The sequence below is a fragment of the Nothoprocta perdicaria genome, unplaced genomic scaffold, assembly GCF_003342845.1.
Source record: "Nothoprocta perdicaria isolate Ctin4 unplaced genomic scaffold, notPer1 scaffold_26, whole genome shotgun sequence".
Lineage (NCBI taxonomy): Eukaryota > Metazoa > Chordata > Aves > Tinamiformes > Tinamidae > Nothoprocta > Nothoprocta perdicaria.
The window spans coordinates 2,321,560-2,332,430 of NW_020455488.1; the positions used below are offsets into that span (position 1 = coordinate 2,321,560).

The following is a 10,871-nucleotide window of genomic DNA, read 5'->3' on the forward strand; positions in this document are numbered from 1 at the left end:
AAGATCACACGAAAGATGTTTTATTACATGATGGGAAAACTGGGAAAGACTGAACTTCCGACCTTTTTTGTGAAAACATATGAATGCAAAAATCAAGCTGATATACAATAGCAACTAATCATCAAAAAAGACAATTGTTAGCGACTTATGAAAGAAGGCTCCAACAGATAAGAAACAATAGCCAAATATTACTGATTTCTGCACCTTCATTATTTAAGCTTGGAAAGCAGTTTTCGTCTGCAAGCTTTATGAGACAATCGAGGGTGTTAGGCAATAAGGAAATCAGGTCTTCACCCTTGTTTGATTTCCACAGAAGGAGAATGCTGTTAACGCTTTAGGACCTCTCCTGCACAGCACGAGACACCGGAGCAGRGTCATGATGCTCAACCATCGAGTGCCAGGAGATTCTAGAGCCAAGGGACAGGAATCAACGTGGGGGCCCTTGGTTGCGTCTCCCCCAGGAAAGCTCACGGGTCAAACGGCTTTGCTTATGCTGAGCACYTAGCAAGCATCTAGGCCTTCCTAAAAATAAACTTTTTGTTGATTTTTGTGAATCCGCAGGCTAAGGTAGCGCTCGGGGATGAGCATTAGGGATGGCTGACATCTGAGCCCTGTAAAAGTGGATGATATTTTTCTTTCCTCATCATTTCATAGAGCTTTATTCATAAGCACATCTCAAGCCATACATTAGCCTTTCTTCTACTCCCAACTCTTAAGTATAACTTTTTCTATTCTACTTGCTACTTGGACAACTATTTATTAATTCCTAGGTTTTCCTAGTCCCCTTTTCTCTGCATTCTCTACATGTTTTATGTTTCTTGGGAAATATATAGTTAAGGAGAAGGGGTATGAGTGCTGCTTATCAGTTAAATTGCTATATATTCTTCATTCTCCATCTCTGTCTGGAAGAAGCAATCTGATGTACTCCATGCCATAAAATTTCATCATTTTATATAGATGGCCATATAAGTGGACATCCAGAGCACTGTTTCCAAAATCCTTGGGAAGGAGTAGAACTTTTCATGAACCTTGCTTGGGATCTGCTAGGTCTGAAACAGCTTTTCATCTACGGCATTAAACCCCCTCTTTCACCCCAAAGCATAAGATAGATAAATTGTCRTTCTTAACTGAAACGCTCTTTACTGTGACAACAGGTGGACCGCTGAACAGAGATTTCCACCTGTCTAATTTTTATCAGCTTAAAAGCATAGTGTATCCAGAAGTATGGACTTCTAATAAACATAAAGTAAGATAAATCGTCTCCAAATCCTGCCCCATTTTGGAACTGTTATTCCAGTGAACAAAAGTATGGCAGATACTTAAGGATGGGAAGGTCTAGCCATGCTTGGGGTAGTTCTGGAGAGCAAAGGATAAGCAAAGGATCACATTACAGTAAATTACAGATTAAGTTTCTTTTTGTTATTTTTCCTTTTTGCCATTTATGCCATAAATTCAGCACTTCGTGACACAATGCTGATTATTATTTTTTCTTTTTTTCCCCCTTGTCTGTTAAATTTAATAAGAAAATCCAATTATTATGTAAATAGAGCCCTGCTATAATTGTCACAAACAAGTTAGCATAACAATGAGGAGCAAAAACTTTCTGAAGTCAAAGAAAGCTCTGATTTATGGCTGTCTCTGAGATATGATTGATACAAAATGTTTTGAAGGGATATTATCAACATTTCTACTCTACTTCTTTTTGCAGCCTCCTTCCTCAGATCATCCTCGCTGATGCATGTTTGCAAAGGAAAGTTGCTTTGGGAGAGGTAACTTTACACAAATTCATTTTCTTTTCTTTAAAGAAAAAAAATATGAAGCCTACAAAAGCTATTATTTAAATAGCCTCCTTTTTAAAACATTTCTGGCAGATGTTTATGTAGAGAATGTGCTGGAGCTCCTTCACTGAGACACAAAAGTGACATTTCTTGAGGGTTTTAGCTGAAGAATTTGTCTTTCACATCATGTCTTTAAACATCTGCAAAAGGCAACAGAATCTTTATTATGCTGCTAACTTGAAGAGAGGCACAATGCAGTCCTGAGTCTTTAAAAAATGGTATTTAATGGGACTGACAGATGAGAAATATCTAGCTCTAATGTTTTCCTTCAGTAGAAATTCACCTCTTGACCTTATGACTCCAGAGTACGGCTGCTGCCTTCTAAAAAAGAACATTTCCTTCCATTCAGATGTGATTTCTACGATTTTGTTGTTCTGTTTTTTTCATATTGCTTAGTTTTCTGCTCTAGGGGAAGGTACTGTCTTCAGGATTCAAACGCACAAAAAATTTACAGTTTCTGCAAGCACGCCTGTGCTAGGTCTGTTTACGGCACTTGTTCTTCCAAACCCTCTTTTAATTTCCCCAACTGGATATTTTTCTTCTTCCCCACAAAAATGAAAGCTGCCTTCTCTTCTTGCCATTCCTTTTACCTAGATTTCGAGGGAGTGGTATAATTCAGCTTTCATATTGCTTTGCTTGACTTTGGTTATATACTTCTATGCAAAAAAAATATGGACTGGGGCCATTGCTAAATCCTGCCCAAATTGGCCTATCTACTTCACAAAATAACCTTTTTAAGAAGAATTTCTTCTATCTTTTGGTTACTAGTTTGATTCGTGTTCTTCAGTGGGGGCAGGAGGGAGCCTACAGGCAGTTGGGGTTTCTTTTTTTGCTCTTGTCTGTATTGTGTTTCGGTTGTCGAGTCCTTTTTTTCCCCTCCTCCTTTTTCTCTTTTTTCTTTTTTCCTCCCTCAAGGGTTTTCTCTGGGAAAAGTTTTCTGGGCTTCCGTCCAGCCAGTGTCACAATTCACAGCTGTACTGTTTGATTCAAGTGCTTCAAGCTGCCAGTGAGGTAGAGCCAAATGAGATTAAGGGCTTTTTTATTAAAGCAAGCACCCGCATGTGCTGGTATGGTTAAGGCTACGTCAGACGTTCCAATATGAACCCCAATTTCTGGAGACCTTTAGTTCTCAAACATAAAATATTTATGCCAGGCTGAAACCTGACCTAGATGCACTCATCCGGAGGAGCTGTAACTCTTTGGAAAGAAATGGTTTGGCTTTTATTAAGTTACAGCTCCAAGAAAGGAAAATATACTGATTTTCAGGATAAGCAGTTGCAAAGAAAAAAGCAAAAATAAAACAGAGGAAGACAGTTGTAGATGTTACAGGCAAAAGCTAAATGAGGTATTTTAAATTAATTTGTGTGAATGTAATGGGAGGCATTTTTTAGGTATCTGGCACTGCTACGTTGCTTGATGCTGTCTGCCACAAGGCCCAGCAATTACATGGTTCTCTCCAGTGGGGAAAACCAGGCAGGATTTGGGATATAAACYAAAATCACACTCTTTTTCTCAATGTCAGATTTGAGCCCAAGTTAGAACCCAGACTTCCAGAGAGCAACGTATATTTTAGCTCCCCTTTTGGAAAACAGACCCCAAACAGTACCCCAAATCATAGCTGTAAATCTTGTCCCTATATTTTGACCAACTGTAAAGTGGATCATGAAATTTGGAGGGCTACTGACATTTCCAATTTTGAAATTCTCAGACAGTGGAGGCCTTTTGCTGTATGAGGCCACCCTTCCTTTTTCTTTTATTGTCCATCTGGGACTTTCCTGGGAAAAGACATTTACAGTGATTTTAGTGAGGGTTGAGCTCTTTAATTTCATTTAGAGACTTTGCTGTTCATAGAGCAATTTCATTTTGGCTTCATGGTAGATCACGTAACCCTAAGTCCAAGGCCTGACRTAGCTTGTCCGGCCTCACAGTGTGACAGCGCTGCATCAAATGTCTGCTTCCCGTTGGACTTTCAGCTAGGAGACCATTTATGTCACAGCTGACCCTGCAAGTATTTCTGTATGTCACTGTCTGACCATTTCCAAGAAGGGAATTTAGGATAAAAGAAATGCGGACCAGGAGAGGAAGGGAGAGGAACCTGTAATAAGGCTGACATCTTTGCAGCATTTGAATGCAGTTGTTCTGCAGGCCCTATGGTCAGGCATTTTTGACCATTTGCTGGATTTCTCAATTGCAGCTTAATGATATCAAGATACAAATAGCCACATCCTCATCTCTGCTGCTCTTGTAATCTTGATAATGATTTGCGACTTAAATGTTGAGAGACTACTTAAGTCTATGAGGTTCTGAAATCAAAGGCAGCAGCATTAATATTCTGTGCAAATGTAAAGAAGCCATGAAAGCTTTATTTGTTGCTAAAGAAACCAATTAAATCAAATAAGTTGAATAAAACAAAGAACTGCATAATTATTTTAATTAAAACTGCCACTTATCCCAGCAAAACTGCAGCACAGTTGTGCTCCCCAAATATTTCTTGCTGAGACTCGCATATTCAAAAAGTAGCCTTAATAAGCAAAATAAAGCATTGCCAGCCATTTTCACCTCCCTTTGGCACAAAAGCTCCTAAACAAATTGCAAGAAACCCGTGCAAAACTTTGTGATGTTGACTGCAGATTTTATCTGAGAGGAATTTAAGGAACTCGCCATTCAACTCCAAAAGTGAGTTGTCTCGAGTGAAATGTGAGGCTGCTTAACTCTTTAAAAAGCTGCATGGCATTTAGCCGTAAAACTCGCTGTGACTTTAGACATTTGTAAACAGCGTTAGCGCCAGGATCAGACTGCCCTGTGTGGCTGTTGTGGGTCTTCATAGCCACGGTGGYTCTCCTGTGAGCAATCTGTGCATCAAGCTCCCGAAAAAGTTAAGGTAGCTTCACAGTTGCCCCTACCTCTTTTCTGCCCAACAAGGATATTTTGAAAAAAGAGCCAGAATATAGAAGCCTGGAAATCAGCCAGATAGAGAAGCAACCTTAGTAGTTGTGCCCCAGCTTCTGGAAGCAGCCCAAGACTCTGCTATTTAATGCAAAATATGAATAGTACAAAGCATCTCCGTTTTGATTAAAGCAGAATGTTTGACCGTTCTACAGACCTGCATCACATGTGGTTCCTGGATTTCCTGTGATCTTCCCAACACTCATAAGTGCTTTAAGCATGTAAGTTCAGCTTAAATTTGGAATCTTTTGTCCACCTCAGATATGGATATGCTTCTATTGCAATGAATCCAGCATGTTGTCACTGAGACWAACTAAAAAAGCAGCTTTAAAATCAAGCTCCAAATTTATTTTCACTTTCCAAATACCTATTCAGATACAGCAGCTTGGCCAGGGCCCGTCTTTTGTCTTCTTTTCAAGTGCTCTATCTGTCTTCACCAATAACTGGATGGATGTAAATATGTTGGGGCCCATTTTTTGTACAAATAAGTTTGTTTTATCATTTTGAAGATCTTTTTACAAGATTCTCAAGGATTAGCATTTGTAAGCTGTAGGAGGGCATTATTAGTAATATCCTACAGGAAGCCACAGTTTTACAAACGAAAGACTTGAATTTTTCTTCTAAACATAATGTTTTGCTGAGCTCTTTGGAGACTGTAAATGGAGCTTATAGCAACAACTTTTTTTTTCTCTCTTTTCCCATGACAGGATAAATGAAATTGAAGTCTGTTTTTATTAGAACTTTATGACCACCTGCTCGAGTAAAGAAGTTGAGGGCTGTTTGAAAGTTATCCCTTTGGCACCTTGCTCAGACTGTCTCACATGTTATCATATTAAAGACTTTTCCGAGCGTTCCCTGAGAACAGTGAAAACCTCATTATGATCTGAAAACTGTTTGGGTTTTCACTGTTGATAATGAAAAAGTTACTCACTACAGTACTGATTAAGCAGATACAATTTAAAAAGCAGCGTCTACTAGACAAAATAATTGCATTGGGAAAAGAAGCGGTTTAATTACATCAGTCCTCAATTTAATGGTCTTTTCCTTCCATTTGTACACTGGAAAAGAGTGAAGAACTGTGAGTTATAATTGTTTCTTGCACCTTCCAACCTTATTTGAGAAAACACATGAGTTTTTGCCCTAGATTTTAGTAGCGTTCAAAAGATGTGATCTCTCAGTGCTGAGGATGTGGCTGATGGATTACTTTGGCTCAACAGCTCTATGCTTATGTAATAAAAGGCATGAATCCTCACCAGAAAAAGAAGGAATAAAGTATGTAGAGATCAAGAAATTCTTATGATTTCCAAAGGACAGACTGGAGGAAGAAGTGATGTACAACGCTGCTTCAGTTCTAATGCTGCATTTGCTTTACCTTTCAAAGGGGAAACAGAATTGGCAAAACAATCTTGTATTGTGCCTAAAGCCGAGGTACTGTCACGTGTTGTGTTGTCCCTGCATTGATATCAGAGGTCTGTATGGTAAATGCTGCTCTAACTAAAATCATGAAATCCATGCAAAAGCAAGACATGCCTAACAGTGAGATGTGTGTTGAAGAGGAAGACCTAGGTAGTTTCCTAACTCTGCTTTCTTACATCCTTTTATTCCACTGGAATCAGTCATCTTATCAGAACACAGCTAGMCAAATATGATGGAAAAATCAAGCCCTTTAATACGAGTCTATCTGCCTGTCTGTCCTTTTGTATGGCACCTCCCAACATAGTGCCTGAGTGCAAAGTTCTTCACCCTCATGTGATTTAATACTTAAAGTGGTTGCTGTGAAGACCCGTCGTCCATAGTAAACTGTTGGAGATGAATCAGCCACTCAGATTAGCCTCACAGAAATGATAATGGGGTTCTGTGTTCACAGCTGAGTTATTTAAACTGTCTGATTTGGTCCACGGCTTCCTTGGACATTAATAGGTTGACTGCTATGTCGCCGAACTTAGTGCATGAAAGGTCAGCCTTTGAAAAGCTAAATAAGGTAAGTGCAAGCTGAAGCATGTTGGAGGTGATACCGTGTACTCTAAATGCACTTGACACCCCTAAGAATCACTGCAGCTCCTTAACATTATTCCATATCTGATTTTGAAGTGGTAGATCCTTGGATCAATACTTTGATTTGGGTCTCTCATCCACCAGGAGATTCAGGAGTTTGCTCGCGTGTTATAAGCATATGCTCCCCTGACAGGCTTTGAGAAAAAAAACAGTTGGAAAACTTCTTAAAAGATGTCTTTTCATCAGCAAATGCTGATTTAGATGTATTTGCAAGATTCTTCAGGATTATAGCAATTTTGCTCAAATTACTGAGCTGCAGGATTATGTGGTGGGGACCCTTGGCTTCAGTGGAGATGCAATGCTTTGACTTTTGTTGTGCTATAGTGTAAATTAGAATGTACTGTTGCGCATGGTTCCAAGTCATTAAGTCAAAATGAAGTATTCCAACAGTATCAAAATGAAATGTTTTCAATTGTTTCAAAATGAAAACATTTCTGAGAAGGAAAGTACGGAAAAGGAATTTTTAGTGATACCTACATTGTGGGGAATTTTTTTCTTCTCTCTTGTTTTTTTTTTCTTTTTCTATTTGTAAATAAAAGCAAATTTTGAAATGCTAGTATTTCCTCCAGATCTGACAGCTCTCCTCTTCACCGACCCATGAGAGTTAGTGGGAAAGTCAGTGCAAAAGCAGCTGTCTTTCCTTTCCCTTCTCTTGGATGCAGGAGTGTGGAGGGAAGAGGAGGGAGGAGAATACAAGTTTGGTTTGTCATCTATAAATAGAGACACCCTTCACACCCACTTTCTTGAGCTGTCTTAGAGCACTAGAGGAAGAAGAACAAAATAAACCGAAGTAATCTTGGGAAAGCTTTGTACATCTCAGGAATGTTCCAAAATAAAAACTGGCTCTGTCTTTCCAAATTGAGAGGTTTAATTCTTTCAAAAGGCACCATCAATCAGTTGTTGTGTTTAATTTTATCCTGTGTTTAACAGTGGGAAATGTTGTGGTTCCGTACGAATAAATATTTGTAGATTTTGAAGCATTGCACGTGCTTAGTTCTCCATCCACGGAAAACATTACTTGTTTTCTACTTAAATGACTGAGCATTTATTGTGAACTCCTATAATATTGCTAAACGCTACCTACAGCCCAACTTTTTAGGCTGTGTGTGTAACAAACTGGAGATTTCTAACCAAGGAAGGTTGTCATCGCAAGTTGACCTGATATGGATGAAAACTGTGTCCATTACTATGGAACCTAATAGCAAAGCTGTCAACGTTACTCAGGAATAGTTTTGAAAGATTTGCATTATGAAAAATTTGCTATATTGGTTTTCCTTTTCCTTTTTTTTTCTTTCCTTTTTTTTTTTTTTTTTTTCCAGAGGTGATAGGGGATGTAGAATATACATCATATATGGAAAACTGCATGTCCTATGGTAGCAGTTATATTGAAGGACCATTTTTGTGGGAGGTAAGCAAATGGACCCTTCCTGGGGATCATTAAAATCAGTCCAATCTTTCATAAAAAACAAGTAATAAAAATTTTGTGCTCTAAACCAACAAGCAAGTGGTACCTAAACCAGGAAGCTCAAAATCAATCAAATAAACCTTATTCCAAAGGGTGGATTTGGTTATTAATTCCCTGATTTCCTACCAATAAGAGCACACTTTCACACTGGTGGACTTGATCGAGGTGCTTGAAAGCCCAAAGTGAACAAGCATGTGAAATATTTAAGGGCACATTTTTATATTTATTGGAAACAGCCTAAATAATTAAACTAGTTGATTCACTGGTGGCTTTCAGGCTCATGCCCAGAGTGAAAGGTCATGACCTGACATACCATGGCCTCACTTGGTACCGGTGATTGACAGGGAAAGGAAATAAGTTGATATCTTTCACGTGGGAATCACAGCTTGTAGCAACTATGAGCAAGTGGGCTATTTGGACTTTGTGGGAAAAGTTAATTGTGTTATTATTCAAAATCTTCATTCCCAAAGTTGGCTCAATGGTGATTTATTTACTTATGTGATAAAACAGCTGTGTACTGTAATAAAATACAGGTCACTTGCTGATGTTTAATGCACAAAAGTAGGAATATATTTGGTTTCTTTTACTTTGAACTTACRTTCATGCTAGGCAGTGGGAATGACTTTGAATTGTTAGGAATTTTCTGTTAGTATATGGCAAATAATTAATGCTCTTATAATACTCTAAGTTCTTCCATGCTCAGTTATGGAGAACGAGGAAGGCACCATACACTGAAATATGAGTGCCTCTCCACCATATGCTTTCATTATTTCTTTATAATGATAAAAAGGGGCTGCATTCAGTGCCAGACAATGTCATGGCCCCAGAGATTTAAGTGGCCTGCAGAAAAAAGGAGAAAAAAGCATTTATGATATGAATGAGGATTTGAAATGGCTTTTCAAAAAAAGGCCTAAGATCCACTTTCACCCTAAATTCTGAAATCACTTGAAAGATGTCTAGATGCAAGAGAGTTTGAAGAATAGCAACTTTGCGCCAGGCTCTGTTTTATATGCCGTATCACTGCCATCTTGACCACGCTTTGTTGCGAGGTCACATAATTGTTCCCAGCGATAGGGCACGGTCTAACTTCACGTATTGTCTGATTTGTTCTAGGAACGAGCCCTGTCATCTTTATCCGGAATACACGTTCTTTATGGCAGTCATTTCCAAGTTGGCTGAGGGACGCACTGTTGTTTACACCTCCAAGCTCAGCAGTGCAGAGGATTTTCCACCAGGATGGCCTGATCTGCTGACTCCCCAAAGCCCCAAGTTGGGGGACACCAGGGCTTCCTCCGGACTGCAGGTCTCTACCGTACCGCAGGTATCCCTACCACATAAGCCATGGGTGCTGCCAATTCCTTTAACATCATCATGTGCTTTGTTGGTGGCTGTTTAATTGTCTCATTAAAGGCATTTGAGTGCAGAAGAGGTCACTGTGGGGACAGTTGTACATCTCAGCACTGTGCAGTGCAGCAGTGTGTGTGGTGGGTCGTGCCGTTTTCCTCAAACTATCCCCACTGTGATATTTTTCCCACAATCTTTCCTCATTTCTTATTCCCAATAACAAAACAACTCTTCTCAGAAAGGAGGAGGAACTCCATCACTCCCCAGAATTTTGTAGCATTTCTCTAGGATAATTTTAAACTTTATTAAGATAATGCAATTCTTAATAGCAATAAGCATGCCTGGTTATATGGTAAACCAAGATAAAGGTTGTTTCAAATGGAATAAGAGCTGGTGCTATTTCTCTTGCATTTTTGCTGTTATTTGTTCTCATTTAACTTTGGGCAACAGTGGGGTTGACATTTAAAAAAGAAGATAGGCTACAGATCCTGCCACAGGACTACATGTCATGATAAGTAAACTGTAGCTTCTGACTGAAAAGGAAAAATGAAATCAAGAAAAAAAGTATCCTGGGGCCATAACATGCCCAAATTTTCCTGCAGCAGTACGAATATATTTCTTTTGTGCAAGTCTGTGTGGTATCTATCTGTATTCCCCGTGTATTCCCCGTGCAAAGGTCTATAGGCAAGGGCATTCTGGAGACAAGACTCGAAGGGACCTGGATTTGGGGAATAAAACACACCATGCCTATGTCCTGATGGCTTCTTGTAGCAGAAGGAAGGGCTGGCAACATTTTTTTCCAGCAGAAGAAGCAGTGCTGGTATGTACATCCTAGTCCTGGAAGGAAAAGGTCACAATTARGCCAAATCCAGCCAAATTCATAGAATTTATTAAATTGCAGAACTGGAGACTGAAACTAGCACTAGGGCTGTAGTTGTATGGAAGCTTTTCTGTTGGGAATGGATAGTGGCTACGACCTGACCTTATGTAGCCCCAAAAAGTCCTTGCAGTGATGCCTTTGGTTCGTGCCTGACTTAGGCTAGACTCAGCCTGAACATCAAGAGACAAAAGGCTGTCAATGCCATGCCAATCCTCTGATCTTTCCATTCCCTTCCACCTCCCTACCTCCTGGCTTGCTCTGTTAGCAGCTCCCTGAAGTGAGCACCATGGCTGTGAATCTAGAAGTGAAGAAGCCCATGACACTCTTCAGAAAAGAGCAGTTA

The 10,871-nt window shown here is 39.5% G+C and overlaps 1 long non-coding RNA gene across 1 annotated transcript; it reads left to right on the top strand.

Annotated features, from left to right (window-relative positions):
• Positions 1-1,728: 1,728 nt before the first annotated feature.
• LOC112948336 lies at positions 1,729-9,531 on the top strand. Its single transcript, XR_003249596.1, has 3 exons — positions 1,729-1,769; positions 8,159-8,247; positions 9,418-9,531. It is a non-coding gene; the product is annotated as an uncharacterized LOC112948336 (long non-coding RNA).
• The last annotated feature ends 1,340 nt before the right edge of the window (positions 9,532-10,871 follow it).